Source organism: Glycine soja, chromosome 5, assembly GCF_004193775.1.
Source record: "Glycine soja cultivar W05 chromosome 5, ASM419377v2, whole genome shotgun sequence".
Classification (NCBI taxonomy): Eukaryota; Viridiplantae; Streptophyta; class Magnoliopsida; order Fabales; family Fabaceae; genus Glycine; species Glycine soja.
This window is the reverse complement of record NC_041006.1, coordinates 25,280,700-25,300,534: the sequence shown is the minus strand read 5'-3', so window position 1 is coordinate 25,300,534 and position 19,835 is coordinate 25,280,700. Positions and strand designations below refer to the sequence as shown.

At 34.0% G+C, this 19,835-nt stretch overlaps 1 pseudogene; it reads left to right on the top strand.

Moving 5' to 3' along the window:
• Nucleotides 1–1,659: 1,659 nt before the first annotated feature.
• On the top strand, nucleotides 1,660–4,683 carry LOC114411217 (annotated as a pseudogene).
• The last annotated feature ends 15,152 nt before the right edge of the window (nucleotides 4,684–19,835 follow it).

Genomic DNA, 19,835 nt, shown 5'->3' with positions numbered 1-19,835 from the left:
TCGATTACAGAGTCTAAAATTTCGAATTCAAATTTTAGTAGTTGTTATAAAATATATTTGGCCACTGGTAATCGATTACATCCTCTGGTAATCGATTACCAGAGAGTAAAATCTTTGAAAAACACTTTTTAATTTAAATTACTTGGCCAAACCTTCTGCTAATTCAATTAGGAATTCCCTTCCTAATTTACTAGTGATCATCTTGATGTTGTGACTTGTAATCTTGAAGTATTGTCTTGAATTTAATCTTGAAAAGCCCATTTGCATCAATTTTATCATATCATCATGATCATCATCAAAACACCAAAGGCAATTGCATCTACAACGGCGTGGTTGGTGATGGTGGTGGTTTCCGTTAGAGAAGGAGAAGAAGAGGAGAAAAGGAAGAAGGTGATGATGTGGCATTGAGGTGTTAGCAACAAGGCGTGATGACGTGACACTCCATTTTCCACGCACATCATCACTCCATTTTTCAGGTACTTGGTTGAAAAAAAATGAATGTTAGGCAGTAATATGAAAATAGCCTATAAATCAAGTATGAAAAACTTAATTAAACCTTAATTTTTTAATAAACTCTTGATTAATTTATTTAAGAAAAATTGCATAATTTTTTTGCGCGATAACACAACAACAAATAACAATAGAACATCATATCATATAAAAGGACACATGATCATAATGATATTTCAAATCCATTAATAGTTCAACATAATCTCCAAAGAGTACAACTATTGTCTGAATACAACTAAAAGGAAATACATTAATTTTAGAAGTCTTATAAAACACACTACTAGAAAAATGTGTTTTTAGGACGTTGATTAACGCTTGTTGATAAAAAAAAACTCTTAGAAAGAAACATGGTGATATTTTTGTAAATAAATACAATCCTTCTACGACGGTTTTGCAGAAACCATCTTAGAATGTTTGTCATTCCACGATGGTTTTTAGAAAACCGTCTTAGAAGACTATCATTTTAAGACAGTTTTTACAAAACCTTCTTAGAAGGTTTTCCGCTATTTTTAATATTTGATGTCTCCCTCTTCTCTCTCGTGCTCTTTGTATTCTCACTCTCCCACTTACTCTTCGACTCCCCCTCTAGGGTTCCCAAGCCGTTGCAAGAGGGACCAAGGCCACCTCTCCATCAATGCCTCCAAGACTAGATCCACTGCCTTGATTTCGTCGATGGTCAGTTATTCCTCTGGTGCTAGCGAAGACAAAAGCAAAAATCATCGTGGCTAGGCTGTTACTGGTGAAACCACCGACTACATCTATGATCTCCCGAATGAGTGTCTGGCTTCAGTGTTTCAATTTCTCAGCTTCGCTAATCGGAATTGCTGCTCCCTCGTTTGTTGGTGGTGGCTTTGGATCAAAGGACAAAGTCATCACAGGCTTTCTCTGAACACGGAATCAGATTTGTTTCCAATGATTTGTCGGTGGTGGTTCGATTTGGTGACAAAGTTCGTGTTGAAGTGTGACCACAAGTTTGTGAGCATACGCGATGACACACTCATGATGATCTCGCAGTGGTGCCCTAACCTCACACAGCTCAAGCTCTGGGTGTGTCGTGAGATCAGTGACACTGGAATGGAAGCGTCTAAGAAGAACTGCAAGGGACTGGATAAGCTTTCCTGCAGATAGTCCATGTTTGAATCCAAAGGCATGAATGCGGTGCTTGACAACTACATCACGCTAGAAGAGCTCTCTATTAAGCGCCTCCAAGGAATCATTGACGCGGTAGCAACGGAGCCGATTGGTCCCAGTGTGGCTGCGACATTGCTGAAAACCGTTTGCCTGAAGGAGCTCTACAACAAACAATGTTTCAAAATGTCGATTCTTGATGCTAAGAATCTCTCTAGGTATTGCAACGAGTTCATCTCTCTTCTCTCCAAGTGAAGGTTATGTTGTGATTTTGGAAACTTGGTAATCTTAAATTCATCTTTATGAATGCTAAGTATGTGTGATAAGTAAATAAATAATTACTCTTTTTTTTGCAAAGGTATATTGATGGGGGCAAAGGAATACTAAAACCACATGACTTTTTGTACGAGGTAGAAAAGCTTCTTAAAGAGGATGAAGGGATACAAAAACTCAAAAGTAGCCCTTTTGTCAAAGAGCTAACTCAATATCTCTCTCTTAAGTTTTAGCTTTGATATCAATAAATGAAAGACAATACTTGTATTTTCACAAGTTTTCCTTGTTATTGCAATTTTTCAAAAGTTATTCTTTCTGTTTTGACATGAAGCAATAGTTCTGCCTCCTTTTGTGTCTATAGCTTTGTGTCCAAGATCTGATGTTTAGGAGTATGTTTGTGTTCCTGCATTTGAACTCAATGTGGATAATCTGAGTGTTGCAGAATATCTCCGACTCAAAGAAGAACTTGTAGATGGATAGTAAGGGTTGTTTGACTTATCTCTGTTATGTAAATTATTTTCTTTATTACTATTGAATGTTGTATTTATTGCCTACGATATAGAAGGTTGCCATCCACCAAAGTGTTGAACAAGATAAATGAATTGTGTTTTTAAATTATTATGCAGGTCCCTAAACTATTTGACAATTTTTAATTAGAAACCTGTGCAGAGAAATGTAATTATAGCATGGTTTTTGAAAATTTGATCTAGGTGCATTGACAAATATGTGTTTGAACTAGACTCTGAGCCATTTAATGCTACATTTGTAAGACCAACTTGATCATACTCCATTGTTGACAAATATGTGCATTGACATCTGTCATCGTTCATGCTATGTAGCAAAGAATGTTTGGAACCTCTCCTTGCATTTCTTTGCACACACAAATATGATGTCCATGAAAGTTTGTCAAGTATATGGATGAAAGCAATATTTAGTCATTTTGAAATAGTGATATATAATTATACATCTCAGTAATGTTACATGATTCACAAAAATCTTAGAAACAATTATATTTATATGCAATAATTTTGCATGATTCACATAAATCTTAAAATACCAATGAATAAATATATTCTTTTGATGGTGAAGATTTGTTCTTTTACTAAACATTAAATTTTAGTGTTACTCTTATTTTACCTTCCTCATTCATTATAGTTCATGAATTATTTCAGTGTTGTTTCAACTAGCTGGTTGTAAATTTACGTTCCTTATATATTTATGTAGGCAATGATTCTAAATGATAGCTTTCATAACATATCCAAGCACCAATCTTCCTTGGCAAAGGCAGAATAATTACTTTCTAGACTCCTACCCAATACACCATATTCTAACTTAGAATATGAGTAAGCAAGAATCTCTACAAATTGATGTAATTATGAATTTTCATTAGTTATGGAGCTATTTACTTACATGTAGAAGTAGCTATTCGTTTTCTAGATTAACTAGATTAGATATTTTGTTTCTTCCTCATTATTTGGGTGTAGACTACAAGGATTGGGATTTGAAAGAGGTTGGGGTGATACAACAGAGAGGGTGTCAGAAATGGTGCATCTTCTCCTAGATATCCGTCAAGCTCCTAATCCAAACACCTTAGGGTCATTTCTAGGAAGAATTTCTATGGTGTCCAATGTCATAATTGTATCACCCCATGGTTACTTTGGCCAAGCAAATATCCTGGGTTTTCTTGATACTTGAGGATAGGTATTATTTTATAAGTTTTATTGAATTCTACGTGAGATCAATTACAAGTAAAATTACCACCAAAAGTTCTATTCTAGATATGACAAGAAATATTTTATCACATTTTATTGAAAGCCTTGTGGTGCTTCTAGGTTACTAGATTGATACCAAAGGCAGAAGGGACAACATGCAATCAGAGACTGGAAAGAGTTAGTGGAATTGCACACTCATACATACTGCGAGTACGTTTTAGATATAAGAATGGAATTTTGAGAAAATGGATTTCAAGGTTTGACATGTGGTCTTATCTAGAGACATTTGTAGAGGTAAGTATTAGCTGATGTTTAAATTTTGATCTTGTCTTGCCTCGTTATTCTTTCTCTTCTCTTTTTCTCCATGCACTAGTGCAAAAAGGAAGTTAAATAAGTATACATTTCTAGTTTTTCTCATTTACATTTTTGTATAACTTGGAAACATTTTTTTTGTCAACTGATATCAGGGAAATTTTGATATATGTAATAATTAGCTTAAAAATTGTTAGATTTTTTTCTGCATTTAATTTGCATGCCAGAATTCCAGGATGCTAAGCAATTTTTGACCTTATATGCCACAATAGTCTTATGGAATTTCTAATTTATTGAATATGATGGTCTCTTACTATATAAAGGATGCATCACACGAAATTGCGGGTGAGTTACAAGGAATTCTAGATTTGATAATTGGCAACTACAATGATGGAAATCTTGTTGCAACCTTGTTATCTTATAAGGTAGGAATCACACAAGTGCAATAAATCTTCAACATCTACTTATTATCAAATTCAAAGATCAATCAACTTCAAAATTCATAATCACCCATTATTTTGGCTTGGAAGGATTCCAAGACTTTCTTAATGTTTTCTTTACTCGATTTTCCATGTAGTGCAACATAGCTCATGCCTTGGAGAAGACCACACATCCTGATTCTAATATATATTGGAAAAAATATGAAGACAAGTACCATTTTACTTGTCAATTCACAGTTGACCTTGTTGCAATGAACAATGCAGATTTTATAATCACTAGTACATACCAAGAAATTGCAGGAAGGTAATTCTTTTATAGAAACATAATACTTAACATGAATGTTTGATTATTGTTTTCATCACACAAGTAATTAATGTTTCGAAGATTCATTTCTCTTTAAGACATGTCACATTATATTTTAAATATCATGTGATCTTTGTATGGTGCTCTAATTTGGATCATCCTGCCACAATCTAACAATATCCTTTTTTATCTCTTTTTGTCTCTTAATAATTTGGCTTCCCATGTTATGCTTTTCATATCTCCAAAAATGCACAGAGTAACTATGCATTCATGATGTTGAATGTGCATATTCAATTTTCCACTAATTTTTGTTATAGACTCAAAAATTCAAATTGAAGTAATACTGATGAAAGATTTGCGTTTCTCTTTTGACTTAACTTAGTCATGAGTCATGACAGCATGATGAGAATTTCTAATCTAACTTGAAGTCAATAAGATTTCATCAACAAATAATTGAATGGTACCCTTAATTGAATGGTTTCTCATTTTCAGTAGAATTATATTATTTAAATAAAGAAACAAGCATAAACGTATGTGCAAATATGCTTGGGTGGCTAGAGTCAATTTTTTAATTTTTTTAGAAAAAAGATATTATAAGACGGTTTTTTGAAAAATGGTATTAGAATTCTCAATCTATATTTTTTTTATAAAAAAAAGAAGATATTCTAAGACGGTTCTCTAGAAAACTATCTTAGAAAGACAGTTTCTATGCATAACCATCTTAGAAGGTCCACTTTCTAAGACTGTTTTCTAGAGAAAATGATTTCTAAGATGGTTCTTGACAAAAACGTCTTAGAAATTGGACCTTATAAGACAGTTTGAGAACCATCATGATGATGGCTTCAAAGATTATTGAAAATTGTTGTAAAAAGTCCTTTAGAACCATCATAAAAAATGATTTTTTTAGTAGTGACAACTGCTATATGATATTACAAAACACCTAAACCTCATTATATGATATTACAATCGACATCCCATCATATCAAATTTGATGGGATATCAATTGCTGCTCCTAGGTACAAGAGGTGACAGAGGTGAGCAACTGAATTTGTTGTTGATGCTAGGATTTGGATCAAGATTCTCATAATCAAACATAGATAATACTCTGGTGAGAAAGGTAAGCCGATGCAATCCTACCCCCCAAAGGCATTGGATAGAAGACTCTAAGAAGATTGGGCCAGAGAGGCAAGAGAAGGCCTAGGGTTCTCATGAGCCTTAGGGTAGATTTTGGGCCCATGGACTAAGTATGAACCCACTTATCTTTGTACATATTGATTAGGATTTCATTATTTTTGGGCCTTGTATTTTGGGCTACATAATATAGGTAGGGTACTCTAGTAACGTAGGATTTTTCAGCCCTTGTATTTTAGGGCACCTAGACTAGTTTTTGTATTAGGAGTAGTTTTGTAATTTCACATGCATCAAGTGAATATTTGATGTGTGTGTTGGGAGATAAATTTAATTGAATTGGGAGAATTCCAATCCAATTAAATTTTAGAGGGGGAGGTGAACATTTGCTTGCTACACCCCATTGTCACATCATATAGTCATACTTTGTGCATGACCTTCATGCTTTACATGCCTCATGACACCTAAAAAAACTTAGTGGAGAATCTTGGACTTGATCTTGGATTAGTGGGCTGAACCATAGCTAAAATTCACTAATCATAATTAGTGAAATTTTGGCTCCAAATTTGGCTCCACAAATTCAAATTCAAATTCAAGTGAAATTTGAATAGAAAATTCAAATTTTCCTCCAATTTTGTGTGACACTTAAGTTATAAATAGAGGTCTTATGTGTGAATTTTTTCATCATTTGAGGCATAAAATTTTGTCCTCCTTCTCTCCTTCTCCCTCCACATATCTTCTCCTACCTTCAAGCTCTTATCCATGACCTCCTATAGTGGTGAGCTTGTCCTTGACTCATCTTCTCCTTGAAGTGGCATCTCCAATCATCTTTCTTCCTTCTCCATTCTACTATCATTGATCTTGAAGAAGTAAATGGCTCCATTGATGAAAAAGATCCAAAGCCTACAAGCTCCACATGGAGCTACAACATGTGGTATCAGAGCATCTTCGTCTGGGTGATGTTCTTTTGCCTTCCTCTATCTTTTTGTTCGGTCAATTCACTTTAATCCCTTGTTCTTCATCTTATTCTCCATGTGTATCCTTCATTATCTTATGGTTTGGTGTTGTTTATAGTAGATCCAAAAAAAATAAACCGATTAAATCTTAGATCTACACTTGTTCTTGCATTTGTATGGTTCAAATTTATAGATATACTCTTGAATCATGTTTTTATGTTGATTTTAGGTTATATCATTTTTTAGTCATAATGTTCTTGTGCTAGACCTTTAGATCTCAATTTTCTTGCAAAATATTTATTAGAAAAAAAAAACACAAAAATCTAAGTGTAAATCACTTAATAATATTGATTATAGTCATGTTTAGTCATAATAATTGTCACATTATGTTCTAAGTTTGTGTTGAATTTTGATTTTGTTGATTGAATTCTAGATACATTTGTTCATGTATTCTTGCTATTCTTAGCTTATCATTTGAATTTTGAGTCTAATTTATGCATGTTATTTAGTTCATAACATGTTCTAAATCAATTCCTTTAAGTAGTCTTGTTGTTGAACTTTTTTTTGTTTTCTATGTTTCCTATATGATGCCTATGAAGAAATTGAGTTGTGGTGCTGAGTTGTGGCTGGATTTGTGAATCAAAATAAATCTTAAGCTCTCTTGAATTGTGTTATTAAAGACAACTGAGTATAAGCAAACACAAATTGTAACTATCCAAGCCTTAAGCAACATAAACACCATTCTTGATTTCTAGGTTGAAATCGCTGGTGCTAGCAGCTTGAACATACGAACTTGTAAAAATTAGTGGGAATTCGTCACTAAGAATTTTGAGCTTACATTTTTACTGAAATAGCTAGACATCGGGAAAAAAATTAGAAAACAAGAATCAAGTGATTTTGATAAAAGGAAAAAATAATAAAAATCATACAAGTTGACTATTATGAAGGAAGGCATAGGTCACATCTTAGACCTCACTCCCATAGGAGAGAAAAGGAAATAAAGCTTCAAGAGGCTAACATTAACCTCCCATACTTCCATGGGAAGGACATTGTAGAGGCTTACTTAGATTGGAAAATAATGGTAGAGCAACAACTTAAAAGGAAGTCTACTTCAAAATCTTATGGCTTTCACTCTTATCCAAAGAAAGACCAAGGTCAAGGCGTCTTAGGGGTGGCACCTTTGAAGCCCAACGATGATAAGGGGAAGACAACAGAAAAGCAACCCCCTAAGGCTAGTATGTAAGAGAAGACTAGCTCTGTAAAGTGCTTTAAATGTCTTAGAAGAAGACACTTTACTTCTCAATGCCCCACTATGAAAACCATGACTATGAGGGGCCAAGACATTTATAGTAGCCAAGATGAGGCTACTACTTCACCTTCCTCTAGTGAAAGTGAAGAAGCAAAAGAGGAAGAATCTAGTGAAGAAATCTACTCCCAAAAAGAAGGACAACCTTTAATGGTTAAGAAGGAGTGTAAGGAGGTAAGTGTCTCCTCCAAGAGGTTAGCTAAGAAGGAAAGTCATTTTACAACAAAGACAAACATTAAAGAAATTTTCCCTCTTAGACAACCTCCATATCTTCTCCTTTGTAAAAAGACACTTGTTAGCACTGCCACGCCTCTTAGGCTTGAGGTTATTCCTCAAGTAAAGTAGTTGTTTTTCTATACTTGTAGCAGCACTCATTGAGTTGGTAAGGAATCATGTTCCCTCATGGGAAGATGCCTAGGAAAGGGGGTTTCAGACCTTACCCTACTCCAACATGCTAAACACCACTGATATATATGTTTTTATTCTTTTTACAAGTGTTGAGGGAAGAAGCCCAAAGTTTCAAGAACCTCTAGATTTGAGGTCAAATCCTTTTCAAGGGGGAGGGAATGATGCAATCTTACTCCCCAAGGGCATTGGATAGAAGACTCCAAGAAGATTTGGCCTGAGATGCAGGAGAAGGCCCTATGGTTTTCATGAGTCTTAGGGTAGATTTTGGGCCTATGGGCTCAGTATGAGCCCACTTATCTTTGTATATATTAGATTAAGGTTTCATTATTTCTGGGCCTTGTATTTAGGACTCCATAGTGTAGGGAGGGTACCCTAGTAATGTAGGATTTTTCAGCCCTTGTATTTTAGGGCACCTAGACTAGTTTTTGTATTAGGGATAGTTTTGTAATTTCACATGCATTAAGAGCACTATATGATGTGTGTGTGTTGGGAGATAAATTTAATTGAATTGGGAGAAGCCCAATCCAATTAAATTTTGGACCATCTTAAGGGGGAGGTGAGCATTTGTTTGCTACACCCCATTGTCACATCATATAGTCACACTTTGTGCATGTCCTTCGTGCTTTCCATGCTTCATGACACCTAAACACACTTAGTGCAGAATCTTGGACTTGATCTTGGATTAGTGGGCTGAACCATAACTAAAATTCACTAATCATAATTAGTGAAATTTTGGCTCCACCAATTCAAATTCAAATTCAAGTGAAAATTGAATAGAAATTCAAATTTCCCTCCAATTTTGTGTGACACTTTGGCTACAAATAGAGGCATTATGTGTGCATTTTTTCAACTTTGATCATTTGAGAATTATACTTCAAAGTTCAGACCTAATTTGAGGCATAAAATTTCGTGCTATTTCTCTCCCTCTCCCTCCACTCATCTTCTCCTACCTTCAAGCTCTTATCCATGACTTCCTATGGTGGCGAGCTGGTTATTGACTCATCTTCTCCTTGAACGTCTCCAATCACTTTTCCTCCTTCTCCATTCTGTTGCAATTGATCTTCAAGAAGCAGAGGACTTCATTGATGAAGAAGATCTAAGGCATACAAGCTCCACATGGAGCTACATCAGTTTATGAAGATCAAATAAAAATGGGAGTGAAAAGAGAACAAGAGAGAAAAGAAGAGAAAAACAAAATTGATGAAAAGAGATAGAAACATGAAAAGAGAGAAAAGAAAGAAAATAGTGGAGATAAAAAAGGAGTGAAAAAAAAAGATGAAAATCAAGAGAGAAAAATACAAAGCTTGTTCATGAGAGAGAAAGAGGTGGAGAGAGTGATACTAGCTAGGCTACCTATGTATTTACTAATGCCCCATGATTATTGTTTTTATTCTATTGCTTTGCCTATAGGTATGGAAGGATTATTGAAGGAGTTTGGGGATGTCTTCCCTAAAGACAACCCTCATGGGTTACATTTTTTGAGAGGGATAGAGCACCAAATTGATCTCATTCTAGGAGCTTCCTTACCAAATAAGCCAGCATATAGAAGCAATTTGGAAGAGACAAAAGAGATCCAAAGGAAAGCGGAGAGCTTGATGGAAAAAGGATGGGTGAGAGAAATCTTGAGCCCATGTGCTATGCCGTCATTCTGGTAAATCAAACTCTATCTCAACTTCTAAGGTACGTGGTAGGTAAGAATTTGAAAGCTTGGGAGGAATGCCTACCCCATGCTGAATTTTCTTATAATATGGTAGTATACTCTACTACTTATTCTTCTTTTGAGGTAGTGTACAGTTCAAGTCCATTGTCCCTTCTTAATATGTTACCTTTTCCTAACACTTATGTTATGATAATAGGGATGAGCTTTCTAAAGCCAATTTTTTTTAAGAGTTTGCATGAGAAGGGGAAAGCACAAATTGAGAAAAAGATTGAAAAATATATTGGATATTTCAATAAGGGGAGAAATAAAATGGTTATCAAACCAGGTGATTGGGTTTGGATTCACTTGAGGAAGAATAGATTTACTTTCAAAAGAAAATCTAAACTTTAAGAAAAGGGAGATGGTCCTTTTCAAGTTTTAAAGCGCATCAACTATAATGCATATAAATTTTTCTTACCACTAGACTATGGTGTGAGCAAAACTTTTATTGTTATTGACTTGACTCTTTGTGATGTAGGTACCTTTGACATCAATTTGAGGGTGAATTCTTCCCAAGAAGGAGGGTGTGATAGAGGACTATCCAAGGAGGAAGAATTTAGCTTAGGTGGACTCAACATGGATGGACCAATCACTTGAGTAAAGAATAAGAGATTTTAAGAAGAGCATGGCAAGAGACTAAATTCTCTCGTGGAAGAAAGAGAAGAAGCGAAGCTCATTTATTTTAGCCAACATTTAGAATAAGATTTATTTTCATTTTTAATTATATTTTTGGGCCTATTTTTGGACTTGTAATGGGCTGCTACCTTTTTATTGTTATTTTTAAGTCTTTTAATTATTAAATTAGTTATTAGGCCTTGGGCCTAATTTAGGATTATTAGTAGGAGCTATAAATAGACTCCTTAAACACTTTGTTGACAGTTTTTATGAAATTTCATATTAGACACAGTTAAGATTGTCTCTCTTGGTTCTTGTGTGAAACCTTAGGTTCTTATCAAAGAATTCTATTCTTTGTGGCGAATCATCCTCAACTTATCAATCTCCTAAGATTGTGGCATTGTTCTTTTCATCTCCTTCTCTAATTCTACTTTTTCCTTTTATTTTCCCCAATTTCATAAAGCCCCAAATTGGTTTCCCAATTTGCTGAAGCTAAAAATTGGATCCGCAAATTAGGGTTCCATCATGATCCATCCATTGGAATGTCACAAACTCGATGCCTTCCATCCCTTACTCTTGCATGGGCGACACATCTTAACTCACGGTGTACCAAACCATAGCTTTCCGCACCACATCCAATAACTTCCACCTAACTTAACCCAAATCCTTAGGCTCTAAGGTTCATACTCGTGGATTAGCCATTGAGATCAGCACACAAGGGTCATTCTCACCCTTATCAATCACCCGTGGATTAATCATCAAGATCAATACACGAGGGTCATTCTCACCCTTTAACAAAGATAACATATAAGGATATGGTACGAGAAACATCATCATTATCAAATAATAAACTTGGTACAACATCAAGAATTCTAAGGTATCTCAATCTCATATGTGTAAAACAATGCATTTTAATGGTGATGACGTATCAAATACGTCCAACTCTCAAGTACACTCTTATACCAACAAGCTAGTCATAAGTTTATCTAAACGATCTTGCCTAAACTTTATTAATCTTTTATGTCTTTTATGCTAAGACATTTTTACTTAACAAGGATAATTACGACATATTTAACTATAATTATTATAATAATCTATGAAATATTGTTATTTTAGTATAACCTTATGTTCGTATATTTTGTCATTTTAACTTTATAAGTATTTTTACTTATAAAATAAGAGTTTCTTAATTAATAAAACTTGTGTGTCTCATATACATATACATAGATGTGACCTACTTAAAATATAGTAAAAAAATTTCCTTTTTTTAAACTTTAACACTTTATCAAATTGTATCGCATCATTTCAATATGTATTTATTCAAATAAAGTTGTAACATTTTAAAGGTACATCAAATAATAATTTTTTCTTCATAAAATAATAATTACAATAAGGTTATTATCTCCTAAAAGTTCCTTTGATAAAATATTATTTGACATATATATTTTCAAATTTGTCTATATTTTAGGAAACATATAAAATAAAAACTTTTCACATGAAATAAGAAACCTTCATATTCATATTTTTAAGGAAAAAAAATCATTTCAGATTCATACTATTTGTCTCTTATTTGTCTTTGTATAAAATGTGGGGTTCTTATATTTCTAGAATGATCCTCATTTCAATTTTATAATATCTGAATCTAGAAATATAATCATCAATATCTATATACTAAAACTGAAGTATGTGGAATATACTAAAATACCCATGGCTGAGAGCTTGACAGTTGTCCAATTTTTTGGTTTTTTGGTCATTTTATGCCCCTCCAAGTTGGTTTGGTTTTGTGCCACCTTGCTGCCATGTGTCATTTTATGGTTATGGGTATTGTGTTGGTTTTAAGCCGCGTAGCTTGGTGTGTTGTTGAGTGATTAGATTGTCGTTTCCAGTTTTAGTGGTTGGTGGTGTACGTGGCTTCTTTTCTGGCATTTTTGAGTCCCTTCACTGGAAAGTTGGAAGCTGCTAATTTATGTTGGGTTTGCATTGTTTCTTCTTGATTTTGATGTCCTCTTTGGTTTCACTTTTTTCCTTTGTTTTTAGTTGGCTTCTGTCTTCAATATACATGTTCTATTGTTTAGCATTTTGGCGTGAGGCTGTGGTTTCCACTTCGTGATTTTCGTTCTTCTGTGGTTGAAGGTTTGAGTTTTGTTCGTCTGTTGTGCATGTGTGTTTTTGTCAGTTTTTTGTTGTTTGGTGGTTTTGGTATGTGCATGTTTATGTTCTTCTAGCACGTGTTCTGTTTTATTGTTTATTATTAACAAATTCTTGCTTTTCTTTTCGTTAGCTTCCATTTGTCTGTTGTTCGTTGGATTGCATTTACATTGTTTTGGATTGATCATATTATTCCTTTAGAGCTATAATTCTTTGGTTCTATTTTTTTTTTGCTTTTTGCTAAGTTAGCTATTTTGTTTTTTGTCTCTTTTCACTGGCCTCGATGGTTGGATTGTATTTACATGGTTTTTGATTAACCATATTATTGTTCGTCTGTTGTGCATGTGTGTTTTTGTCAGTTTTTTGTTGTTTGGTGATTTTGGTCTCTGCATGTTTATGTTCCTCTAGCACGTGTTCTTGATTTTTGATTAACCATATTATTGTCCGTCTGTTGTGAATGTGTGTTTTTGTCAGTTTTTTGTTGTTTGGTGATTTTGGTCTCTGCATGTTTATGTTCCTCTGGCACGTGTCCTGTTCTGTTTTTTATTATTTACAAATTCTTGCTTTTCTTTTCGTTGGCTTCCATTTGTTTATTGTTCATTGGATTGCATTTGCATGGTTTTGGATTGATCATATTATTCCTTTAGAGCTATAATTCTTTGGTTCTATTTTTTTGCTGTTTGCTGAGTTGGCTATTTTGTTTTTTGTCTCTTTTCACTGATTTCGATGGTTGGATTGCATTTACATGGTTTTTGATTAACCATATTATTGTTTTAGAGATATAGTATTTTGGCTTTGCTTTTCAGCTATTTGCTGACTTGCCTATTTTGTTTTTGAGTTGAGGTCGTTGCATGTATTGGCTGACTAGATTAACTGATAGTCTAATACTTTTGTGCTATGTTGGCATTGATGGAAACCTTATTGCATGTGTGGTTTAAGCATGGGTTGCTATTCTGTTTTTTCAAAACAAAACTTTGTTGTGTTTGTTTTTGGCCCCTTCCATTTGTTTGTTGATGGTTGGAATATTATTTGTTCGGAGATATAATTTTTTGTTTCTGCTTCTCTACTATTTGCTGATTTGGCTATTTTCTTTTTGGTTGAGGTTGTTGCATGTATTGCCTTAGTAGTTCAACGAATAGTATCATAGTTTTTATGGCATTTTGGCATTGATTGAAATGTTATTGCATGTGTCATTTAAGTCTGTGTTGCTATTCTATTTTGTGTAAACATAAGTTTCTTGGTTTTGTTTTTGTGGGCTTCCGTTTGTTTGTTGAGGTTTACATTGCATTTTCATGGTTTTGGATTTATTACATTTTTCATTTAGAATTGGCAGGTCTATGCAATTTTATGGCGAGGATTCCTGACAAGATTAAGTCTATTCATGGGTCAAAAGAGACGCTTAAGCTTGCTGTCAGAATCACGGATCTTTGGTTCGTTGGGACTCCCAACAAGTCTGAGCAAGCGAAAATGGTTTTTGTTGATTCTGAGGTATATTTTGTGCTCTCTATTTGATTGTTGGATTGTTGTTCATATCATTGATTGATTATATAGTTTGCATATTTCAGGGTGATCAAATTCATGCTGTTTGAACCACCTCAAGTCTTGGAAAGCTAATTTGAAAGAGAATTCCACTTATGTTATGCATAATTTCAAAGTTTTCAAGGATGTTGGTCAATTTAGAGTGTGCAAACATGAGTACAAGTTATTTTTTATTGGAGTGACGGTTGTTAGAGAAGCTGATTTGCATGAACTGCCTTTTAAGCAATTTAGATTTGTTGAATTTTCAAATGTCGTTGTTGGCAATTTTGTGGCTGGCCTGTTGGTTGGTGAGCGCAATCACAATTGGTGCTTTCATTTTGATCATAACTTCTTTGGTTTTTTTTCAATGACCTGTTTTCATTTCTGGTGGTTTAAGATATTATTGGGGTCGTTGATCAGGTGGTCTTTCGGCATGTTTCATCAAAAAATATCAGGGTTGTTTTTAGAATGAAGGATTTGAGGTTATGGTTAACCGTAATTTTTGCTATCTCCTATATATATTTGGTTATTTAGAGTTTATATTGTCGAGGATTTTATTTGTCATTTTGCATGATGCTTATGTCTATTTGATCCTTATAAGGTAATGGATGTAATGTTGTTTCTTTGCTGTAGTGGTGAAATTTTATCTTGCACACTTTGGGAGAATTACTGTATGCAGTTCCTATCCTATTTGAATGAACGTGGGAATGATAGGCCGATGGTTATTATATTGACACATGCCAGAATAAAAGATGTGCAAGGTAAGTGTGATATTCTATTTACTGATTTGGGTACTCATCAGATAAGTTTTGGCGTTGTTGTTCTTGGCATTTACAGGAAGTTATCCAGCTTCAGTGAGCAATTCCTTCAAGGCGTCAAAACTATTGATTAATGATCCTATATTGGAAATTCAGGAATTTAAAGAGAGGTGTTTTGCTTATCATCTTTGCTTTGTGGCTGTTAAATTCATGTATCAATTGTCTTAAGTGTTTTCTGTTGCTTTTTCCTATTTATTCGATTGCCTTAGGCTTTTAGATTTAGGCGTTGAGGTGAGTCCAGTTTTACTACCTGGCGATCAAGCAATTTCACAAGTTTCAGGGGGAAGCCAACTATCATCAAAGGATTCGTTTCTTTCGAAAGCTGAAGTCAAAACTATTTCTGAGATCAATGGCATTTCTGAGGTGGACCTGTTATCTGTGTTTATTGTGTATTCATTGCAATTGAAAGTCGAATTTGCCTAGATTTGTTCACATCCATATATTATGGCTAATGTCTCTGATACTGGCATTTTATTGTTGGCAATTTGATTGTTATGGTTTTCTTTAAGGATGTTGTTTGTGTTACGGTGGGCACTATTAGCAAAATAGTCATGGATAACAATTCATGGTGTTATCTAGCTTACCTTCAATGTCATAGGAAAACTGACATCCAAACAGGACCATTCACATGCGGATGTGGCAAGGATAATGATCAGCCTGTTCTGAGGTAATTGGACTTTTAGTCCATTAGCATGTTTTATTCAGGATTTTGTATTTGACTAGCATGTAAATTGGTAGGTATAGAGTTGAAGTAATGGTTACCCAAAACAATGAGAGTAGCAAGTTTTTGCTCTGGGACCGTGAATGTGCTGAATTGATTGGTCAAATAGCTAATGATGTGAATAAGGTCAAGATTGAAGTATGTTCATGTCTTATCATATGCTGCTTCTTATTTTATGTATTATATTTTGTTCTTTCAATTGTAACTGGTGGCTGGTGGATTTGTCCTCTTTCTGGCAGGATGGTGATCTTGATTTGAATGGTTCCCCTCAAGCACTTGACAAACTGTTGGGTCATGTGCTTGCTTTTAAGGTCAGGATTCAATCAAAATTCAAGAATGTTGTTGTTCTTAGATACTCAAATGAACTAGACTTGATCAATGTTGTTCTCGAGATGCTGGCTGATAGTGAGGTGTTCTTTTCTAATGTCTATTTTAGTTGTTGTTGTCATAATGATATGATGCATGAGTTTGACTATCATCAACTTATATATGATACAGGCATGTTCCAAAATAGATCCTTCGAACGTTGATTGCAATAATGCTACCCATGCTGAATGTGTAAGTTAATGTTGTTGTCATGAGCATTGATATGTTATATTGTTTTTTATTTATCAGTTTATGTTTTATGCAGCAATCTCTGTCTGTTACAGCCTACCATGATCTAGTTGCAGGATTCCCTTTAACGCCCAAAAAGCGGATGTCATCTGATGAAGTTGATGATGAGTTAGGAAGCTCGCAAATTTCCCCAGCCCAACTATCGTCTAACAAATTAACAAGACATTATGATAAAAGTCAATTTGGCTGATTCCAGATTGTTATTGTTGTGTTTTCATGGTGCTATTAAAATATTGTCATATTAAGCAGACAATTATGTAGTTTTCGTTATGGCTACATTTGACAATTCCCCTGGCGTTTCTTTCAGCCATGCAGATGCTTTGGCCATTTGAAAACTGTTTTTTTTTTATTGATGCTATTATGTCCCTTGCTGCTGTACATTTCTCCCTTTTATATTCTGTCAGTCTGAAGCTAACTATGACTTAGTTTTAAACAGGTTACAATTCACTCAGTTTTAAGCAATCAAAACTAGCCAATTGTCTATTAGCATGTTTTTTTGTGGATCTTTTAGGCGTCCTAAATTGTGATTTGCCCATATTATGTGTTCCTGTCGTAGTATTGCAAGTTTTCTTATATTAAATATGGCACTAAAAACAATTAATTTTTCCACTAGTCATTGTTTAGTTGTCCTCGATACAATTGAACTGTTTTTTATCATACATTTGATGGTCTATATGCTTCTAACAAATTAATGGAGGAGTTAACCTAAATTAAAAAAAAGTAAAGGAGATAAATTGATGTTCAAATAACATCAAATATTAAAAACAACGAAGAAGAAAAATTTAAAGCTACATTGGTGGTCATACTGATACTTGATACTCTCACGTTCTTAATTTGTTTCTTGGTGAACTGTTTGATGAATTCCATTCCCATCTGAATTGCATAAAAATAATAACAAAAAAACCAGATTAAGAATAAAATGGAATCCAGAGGATTGTGTTAAATTTTTAGTTTCAGTTTTCCTTCTCAATCCACGTGCTCTTTAAATTAATAAAAGTTTCTATCTTGACATCATATTTCCTCATTTAGAATGTGTTTGGCATGAATGTTATCACTCCATTTTTCCAGCTATCACTGCTTTGCTAAAATCATGTGTTCTATATTTCAATTGCAATTTTTTAGTTCATTGATGGCTTACGCAAGTATAATCTTGATTTTAACTATAGCAAAGTAGAACTATATAAAACAAGTCTAATCTATGGACAAGAGAAATCAAAAAACAATTTGTGGTATGCCAGACAAGGAATATATAAACAACCAATGCGCATCTCTGATATAAACGTTGAGTCAAGTTTTTTTTGCATGTTTTGTTACATAATGCCAAATAAAAGATGTAAAATAGAAATTTCATATTTCAAGTTGAACACATGAGCTAATAGATTTGAGCGTACAAATTAAACAAATTTGTGTTAGTGAATGGAAAATTCATCACTATATATACAATATCTTCCATTGCAAGGTTAGTAGCAGTTACAGAAGTCAATATTTGCGCCAATGACTATGATCATTTCTATCTTACCTATTTTGAATTATGGCCTTGGTTTGGGTGTCTAGATTGACACCAGAGTCCTAAATAGACAATATCTTTCATTGCAAGCTGTGCAACAGTCCAAAAACCCAATTTTTCCCAAAACCAAGTGTCATGATTTCTATATTACCAATTTTACTAGTTGTTAATGTTGCATCATAGTTTTGCTATCTCATTTACCCTGGTCTCATCTCTTTACCTTACAACTCAGTCAATTCTATCATTACCCTTTTTCAATATGCAGAATTAGCAACATGCAAACATATCTAATCCAGCAAATTCCACCACTAATAGTCAGCCTATGATCCAGAACCAACAAAATGCCTTATGTCCGATTTCTTTCATCTTCTAATTTTATTGTAGTTTCTGCAGATTTAAAACAAGCATTTGGTTCTTCGTTTGAACATAAATCTATTGGTTAGTTTATAATTCACTCAATTCTGCCTTTAGTCATTTTCAACATGCAGAACTATCAACATGCAAAGAGATCTGATTCTGCAAAAGCCGGGATCAATAGAAAACGTATCATGCAGCAGAAGCGACATGCTCATGCTCAGTCATCTTCACAACCGACAGTTAACTACACTTCAGAATATGATAGTGAGACATCTGATATAGCATGTTCTGCAAGAAATCAATTTACTTAGCTGCCTTAATCACATTTTCTTTTGTTTCCTCTCTATTTTTTAGTGATTGCGTCTAATTCATCAGAAAGTGAAAATTCTGAATCCACACAAGGTATTGAAAAAAGAATGTTTCATGCTCTTTTTTGCTATGGTTCAAATATTGCTATTATATCTATTTCTAATTTTTGCATGTTCAGGGTCTAATTTTATGACTTTCTATGAGGATTGTCAATCTCCAACTAATCAGCCTGTAATCAACACTGAAAGTAATGACTATAATTCTGATTTGCAGTTTCAGATGCTACTGTACATGCTCTTAAATTAATATTCAAAATTCTTATCATCATATTGTACTATGATATTAAACAATTTCAGGATATTCTGATCTTGGTGATCAACTCATCCAATGTAGATATTGTAATGCACAAATGTGGTATGATGAAAGAATATCAAAAAATAAAATTTGTCAGAATCCAAGGTTCAACTTATGTTGTGGAGATGGCAAAGTTGAATTGCCATTATTACAAAATCCACCCCAATATCGCCAACGACTTCTGTTTCATGATGATACAATTGATAGTAAAAATTATCAACATAACTTATAAGCATACAACATGATGTTTGCCTTTACTTCCGCTGGAATTAAGGTAGACAAAACAATTAATAATTCAAGAGGACCTCCTACAATCAGAATACAGGGTCAACCATGCCACAAAATAGGCAGTCTATTACCAATGCCTGGGAAAAAACCCAAATTTGCACATCTATATATCTTTGTCACAGAAAATGAAGTGTAAAATAGAATTAATGCCATGAGGTAGAAGTTCTTTTATTTCTATCAGTGAGAAAATTATTCATTCACATACAATAGTTTGTGCAGTTATGAATATTTTTAAATATTGTTTTTTCAGTCAATATTATGGAATTCAGAGCCATATTGTTTCAGCTTTAAGTCACATGCTCGATCAAGACAATTCTCATTCTAAAAGTTTTAGAATGGCCAGGGATACACTACTACAAAAAGCAATTTTAACATCAGCTTATTAACATCGTTTTTGTACAAAACCGAT